Source organism: Camellia sinensis, chromosome 10 (assembly GCF_055761805.1).
Source record: "Camellia sinensis isolate YWXY chromosome 10, ASM5576180v1, whole genome shotgun sequence".
In the NCBI taxonomy this organism is placed as follows: Eukaryota; Viridiplantae; Streptophyta; class Magnoliopsida; order Ericales; family Theaceae; genus Camellia; species Camellia sinensis.
This window is the reverse complement of record NC_138970.1, coordinates 148,764,073-148,771,327: the sequence shown is the minus strand read 5'-3', so window position 1 is coordinate 148,771,327 and position 7,255 is coordinate 148,764,073. Positions and strand designations below refer to the sequence as shown.

General features: G+C 33.8%; 1 pseudogene; it reads right to left on the bottom strand.

Annotated features, from left to right (window-relative positions):
• Window positions 1–2,390: 2,390 nt before the first annotated feature.
• Window positions 2,391–5,296, bottom strand: LOC145800760 (PR5-like receptor kinase; annotated as a pseudogene).
• Between the last annotated feature and the right edge of the window lie 1,959 nt (window positions 5,297–7,255).

The following is a 7,255-nucleotide window of genomic DNA, read 5'->3' as shown; positions in this document are numbered from 1 at the left end:
GACGTTGTTTTGGGAATAGAATAGGCTTGAAACTATGTCCCTTTCACTTTTCTCATATGGTTCTGTAAAAGTATTCTGTGAGTGGGTTTCTTTATGCATTTAAGATTTGATCATTCAAGGATTCAAAGGCTTGAACATCATGGCAGGAGGTATTCTTCTTTCTGAATTAAAATTATTGTAATTCTCACATCATTTTCTCTTGCATACTTGACTAAAAATATAAAATTATGACAATTTTTTACCGAGTCCACATACTCTTAAATTTATGATTTGATGAATTCGACCTCTAAATACATACTCGCACCTGACACCCATACCCGCGTCCATGTAACATAGAATAGAAGAAGTACTGGGAAAGCTCAAATTCTTGAAGACATGGCAACTTTTATTTTCTAATTGGGTTTGAAGAAATTGGTCACGGATTTGCAAAATTTTACCGCGTAAGTTTTCTTCTATTGCTACTACATCATACCACGACTATTCTTTTCCCAGTTTGATTTTTGAACGTGGTTCATCACAAGTTACCGTGCACAACCCACATTGCGGATATGTAGAATTGGAGAATGGAAAGTTTAGGGATGATGGAATGGTTTGCAGTCGAAGGACTTGGGACAAGTAATCTGGATTTTGTTGTCTTCTTGGGCCGAGATCAAATGAAGAAGAAGAAGATGAGAAAAGACAAAGAGACCAAGAATGAAGGGAGCAGAAACAGCCATTTGAAAATGGAAATTCCCAGAATTAATCAAAAACCAAAACAACCACACACAAAAGCAAAACAAAATAAATAGGAATGGAATGCTCTTCCTTAAAACAGGGGATTCCATATGATGTCAAAGATCTAGTCCACATGGCAGTCGACTTGGATGATTCCAAGCAGCTCTATTTCTTCATTGGAATGGTCAGTGAGCAAAGATTATAATGAAGGAGTTTCCTTCTCACATTCTTAATTTATTGCTTCAACTAAGCCTACCACACTATTTACGAAGGGGCGTATCATAAAAATAAAATTTCGTTACAAACCATTCTATGTTATGAATATTAAAACATCCGGTAAATTACATTTTACCTTTTTATGTTTGATTATTTTTTGACTTTAATTCTTAAATTTTATTTTTTCGCACTTTAACCGTTTATGTTTCAAGTTTTTCTCTGTTTATTCTTATATATAATTTTTGTTCAAAATTAGACAAAAAATGCTATAATAATTATCATATAATATAAAAAATATATTACTATATTAGAGTTTAAATTTATGTTAAAAATGTGAGTTATATATAATAAAAATATTTTTATGCCACGTGCCTAATAATGTATTATTTTCTGTCTAATTTTGAACAAAAAATAGTTTTATGAGTAAATTGAAAAAAAATTGAAACATGAAGAATCAAAATGAGAAAAAAATAATAAATTTTAAACGGTAAAGTGAAAAAGTGACTAAACAAAATTTATTTTAGGTGGAGAATTGTGCCCGAAGGTGTTATTTACTTCTTTTAATTAAGCTTAGTTTATTCAAAACTTTGTGATTTCATTACACATGAATTTGTAAGAAAAGTTTGTCTATATTGTAATATTTTTAAAAATTTGTTGTGAAAAAAAAAAAAAGAGAGAATGAGTGGTTGAAAGTGGTTGCTGAAGGTAATTACTGATAGTTGGAAGTGATTCTCAACATTAAGGGAGGGTCAAAGGTCATTTGTGATGGGAGGTTGTTGTCGGCGAGCAAAGGTGATTGTGCCATATATATTGCAACACAAGGACAAGTTTCCTTCAGTTCACTAACTGGACTAGAGGGTTCAATTTAGTAATTTTTGAATTAGGTTCAACTCAATGATCTGAATCATTCAAACTTTAGTGCCTCTCGATTAAATCGATAGCCATATGTTTATGGTAAGTATTTTTAAAAATCAAAGAGTTATGTATACTTTTTATTTGCTTGATTAGATTAACTAACAAAATGACCTAAAATGGTGATCTAATCAATTATACGAGTTCTAATTTTAGAGTTAGAGAAGAATGAAAAAAGTAATTTGTTTGACTTATTTAATTTTCTAAAATTATTTTCGATTAAACATGTACCCCTAAACAATATTTTTTGTTCCACTCCTTTGTACTTTTGTTGGCGTATCGGGATGTGTAACAAATTTACAACTTATTTAAGTTTGTTTAAGTTACACCAAACTGATCCTCTCTATTATATATCTAATGGTTACACAATAGTATAATGACTCTTTTATACCCATTAAAAATTGTAAGAATCATGTATCTTATTATATTAGTAATTAGTAAAATAATTTCAAAAGATGAGAAGTTACATATGTTTTTGGCTCCAAAACTCGAATCCTGAATCCATCATTGACACCTATTAGATATGTAATAGAGATATTTCATTACAACTATGCGATAAAGAGATCTGAATCCTAAAAAATTATAAACATAAAGGTCTTACAAAAGTATAAACATCAAAGCTAACTTATCCAAAAGAAAAGGGGGTTACTACTGACTGTTGTAAGGCTTGTGGGGGTATTGTTTGGATCCTATTTCAATAATTTAAATTATTTATATTATAAAGTTTGTCGAGTAGATTATTAATGAAAAAATCAAGTTAATTGGATTTGCTCAATTTCACTGATTTTCTCTAGGTTAAAATGTCTTTGGTTTGCTCATAAATTTTTCTATGTTTTGACCAATTTTCTTTGTGTTTTGACAAAACTAGAGAAAATTGAGATTCGCAACAATCAATTTATGAATCACAACTGAGTCGATAATGAGTACATTGCTTTCAAAAATCAAATCACTTTTAACCCAAATGGATTTTCAACTACGTCATTCAGATCATTCATTGAACATGTAATCTACACATAATGATGCCTCCATTAATCTCTCCATCAACACATACCATGAAGCCTATATATCACAATTTTTTTCAAATCCACTCCATAAAGAGACTAACGAAGTTAAGAAACAAATACAAGTGCAAAACTAAAATTCAATTTGACAAATGAAGTTAGGATTCAAATCGCCTCTAATGATTACTTCTGGTCTACAACAACTTCGTGAGAACTGGGTGTGAGCTGTCAATTAGTACAACATAGTCACCAGTGCGTTCATGACCTTTTCCGTGTCTTTAAGCCTAGTCCTAGCAACATTGGTAACCCTGATTACAAGACCAAGAAACAAGTTTATACATGTGTATATTCATATCTAGAGAGAGAGAGTAGAGAAAGAGAGAGAGAGAGAGAGAGAGAGAGAGAGGGGTGGGAAAAAAAAAAAACCTTGCTGCCTTTTTTTTGGTCTTCATTACCACTGTCATGAGAGCTCATATTGTGGATGAGGGACCTTAGGGTACAGGAAAAAAAATATTGTGGACCTTTCTTATTACTAAAAATTGGAGAGGGATGTTAGACTAAATTTCCTGAAAATAAACAGCTATCCTACTTTTGATAATGTTTTTTAAAATAATTAGAATTCAACCATTGGGTTGTGGATATTTGATTAATTTAATTTTTTTTATATGAATAATATATTCGACAAACTCTATAATATGAATAGTTTGAATAATCAAAATAGGCTCGAAATAAATCCCCCAAAACCTCAGAGCAATTGTCACAGCAGCAGTCCCCATATTCCCCTTCCTCAACCATTGGTACCGGGCTTTTTGAGGACTCAAAAATTTCAAATTTAATAGAATTCATCAAAGTTCTATCAATTTATTGATCAAGTTGACTCTGGAAAACATGTAAATTGTTATTAACCTCCACATTTACCTTTGAAATAGGGTGTACTCTATTTGGAGCAATTTAAGGTCTAAAGTAAAGTAACCTTATCCCCCAATTTGAATGCCTTTGTGTGAAGCAATCAAATTAAAAAACATCTGGTATTTTTGTTCTAAACAATTTTCTAGATCTTGATTTAGTTGTGAAGTATGCATACTAGTATTATTTGTAGATGTTCATTATATTACATAATTTTTTTTATTATAACTAGTTTTTAAACCCTAGGCAAAATTGGAATTGTAGTAATCACAATTGTCAAACAAAAGAAAAAGAGAGATACAGTTACCTAATTTTCACCAGAGCACATTACCTTGGCAATAGAAGTATGCATTGTGAATCGCAAAATGTTATAACAAGTGTAGTTGAAGAATCTGGTGGTGATCTTGGGGGAGAAGACAGGTAAGGCTTAAACAGGATTTGCAAGGACTCTAGGCTCCCTTCTAGCATCTCTACCACCCTGTTCATTGATGGTCAGTGTGAGGGATCGGTTTGTATGCACCACAAGCCAACTATAATCATCTTTCTTGCACTTTCATTTGACTCATCATTCATAATGCCATGCACTCCAAGTTCTTTATCCAACTCAAGTCACTTGTATATCCAATATGGAAAATATATCTCACTTGTGTGATCAACTTTAACATCAATATTCTTTCTTCCTCCAACCATTTCTAGAATCATCATTCCGTAATTGTAGACGTCCGACTTGTGTGAAACTCCACCAAAGTTTCTACAAAATACTTTTGAGGCAATATAACCGGTAGTCCCTCTAGCACCCAATAGTGATGTGATACTTTATTTCCGTGGGCACAGTTTAGCAAGGCCAAAATCGGAGATCTTTGGGAAAAAGTCCTTATCTAAAAGAATATTATGATGCTTTATGTCAAAATGAAAAATTCGGATGTTACAACCACAGTGCAAGCACTTTAATCGTTGTGCAATACTACCTGCAATTTTGTACAAGGCTTCCCAACCTAATTGGTGATACGTCAAGGAATTCTCGTCACGAATGAATTTCTCATGGGATCCATTAGGCATGAACTCAAATAGAAGAGCTCTATTATGACGATCAAAACAAAACCCCAGGAGATTTATTATATTAACATGAGAGGTCCTACTAATGGCTGCAACCTCATTAATGAACTCTTCTTTGTTGTCTTTCAATCCGTTTAGAACCTTCACTGCCACAAGGTTGCCACTTTCTAGTTTTCCTTTTAAAACACAACCATAGCCTCCTTGACCTAGTTTAACTCTGAAGGAGTTTGTCATTTTCTTGATGTCATAATAAGTGTACCTTTTTGGAGCAAGAGATCCATAATTCTTTAGAAAGGCCTCAACATTTAGGCATTTCTCTGCTTTATTCTTCCAAAATAATGTGGATTGATCATTTTGTTCAAGTTTCCTTATGATGTAGAACAATAGAAATACTATAATCCCAATTCCAGCAACAGTTAAAGGAGTTGCAAAATGAGAAAAAAATACACTAATGTGGCAGACGAACAAAGCGATTATCTAAATATACTCATGCATATAAATACCGGTTATATGTTGGGTTGGTGGACCTTGATAAGTATTGTTCACTCAACCCTACTATTCACTCAAACACTAGGCACTTTCATAACTCCCATGTGCTTCCATGTAACCCTAATTCTATACTTATAAATAGATGAGGGGGCTCCTCTTTTTGGTTAAGAGAGAGCTGTATTTTTCTTATTATAGTGAAAACTGCAGCAGCTGTGGACGTAACCCTATTCTGGGATGAACCACATAAATCCTTGTGTTATTGTATGTGTGATTTGTTTGATTCGTTAATTTCTTTCTTGTTTGTTATTTCGTGTCTCACTGATCTTGGTTAGAAAATGTCAATTCCTAACAATTGGTATCAGAGCATTAGTTCTAGTGGGAGCGATGGCTATAGATGAAAAGGATAGAATCGATAAATTCAATGGCACATATTTTGGTTATTGAAAGATGTAGATTGAAGACTATTTGTATCAGAAAAACCTGTATGAGCCCCTTTCAGGGACGAAACCAAAAAAGATGAAAGATAATAAGTGGACTCTTCTTGATCGCTAAGCGCTAGGTTTTATTTAGCTAACGTTGTCTCGTAATGTTGCGTTTAACATAGTGAATGAGAAGACTACAGTGGGTCTCATGGCGGCACTCTCAAACATGTATGAAAAACCCTCTGCCTCAAATAAAGTTTATTTGATGTGTAGATTGTTTAATCTGAAGATGACAGAAGGTGTTTTGGTGGTTGAGCATCTGAGTGAATTCAATATTGTGGTAACATAATTGAGTTCTGTATCTATCGAATTTGATGATGAGGTTAGGGCTTTGTTTCTCTAATCTAGTTTCCCAGAAAGTTGGAATGGTACTGTAATGGTAGTAAGTAATTCTTCAAGAACAGAAAAGTTGAATTACAATGATATTCGAGATTTAATTCTAAGTGAAGAAATTTGTAAGAGGGAATTAGGGGAAACATCAGGTTCTGCCCTGAAGACAGAAGCTAGAGGAAGATCAGCAGGAAAAAAACCTGAATCGCAACAGATCAAAATCTAAACACAGAAGCAAGTCAAGAACTGGAGATGGACGGAGTTGCTGGAACTATGGAAAGAAGGGACATCTAAAGGGAGATTGCCCGACATTGAATAAGAACAAAGGTGATCAAAATCAAAAATCTGCTAATGCTGCAACGGAGGAGATTTATGATGCTTTGAACTTGAGTATTAGCAGCCCTCTTGAATCTTAGATTTTAGATTCTGGGGCATCATTCCATTCTACTTCACGGAGGGAAATCATGGAAAATTACATTGGTGGTGATTTCGGGAAGGTTTTATCTAGCTGATGATGAACCTTTGAAGATTGTGGATAAAGGGGATGCAACAATCAGGTTGCCAAACGGATCTGCTTGGAAGATACAAAATGTCAGACATGTGCCTGGTTTGAAAAGAAACTTGATTTTTGTCGGACAACTTGATAAAGAAGATCATGTTGTAACCTTCATGGGTGGTTTGTGGAAAATCACCAAAGGAGCAATGGTTGTTGCTCATGGTCATAAAGAAGGCACCGTTCATATGACTACAAACTATAGGGATGCAGTACTAGTTGCTGGTGAGAAGGAAGACTCAAATCTGTGGTAGCAAAGGCTTGGGCATATGAGTCAAAAAGCGATGAAGGTACTTGCATCTAAGGGAAACTATCAAATTTAAAATCGATAGAGATTGACTTTTGTAAGAATTGCATCTTCGGCAAACAAAAGAGGGTCAGTTGAGGATCATCATACTATGTTGCCTTTATCGACGACTCAATGAGAAAGGTATGGGTTTATTTTCTGAAACATAAATCTGAAGTTTATACTACTTTTAAGAAGTGGAAAGCCTCGATGGAGACTGAAGCAGGTCTGAAAATTAAGTGCTTGAGATCAGATAATGGAGGGGAATATGAGGACAATGAGTTCAAGAAATATTGTGCAGAAAGTGGAA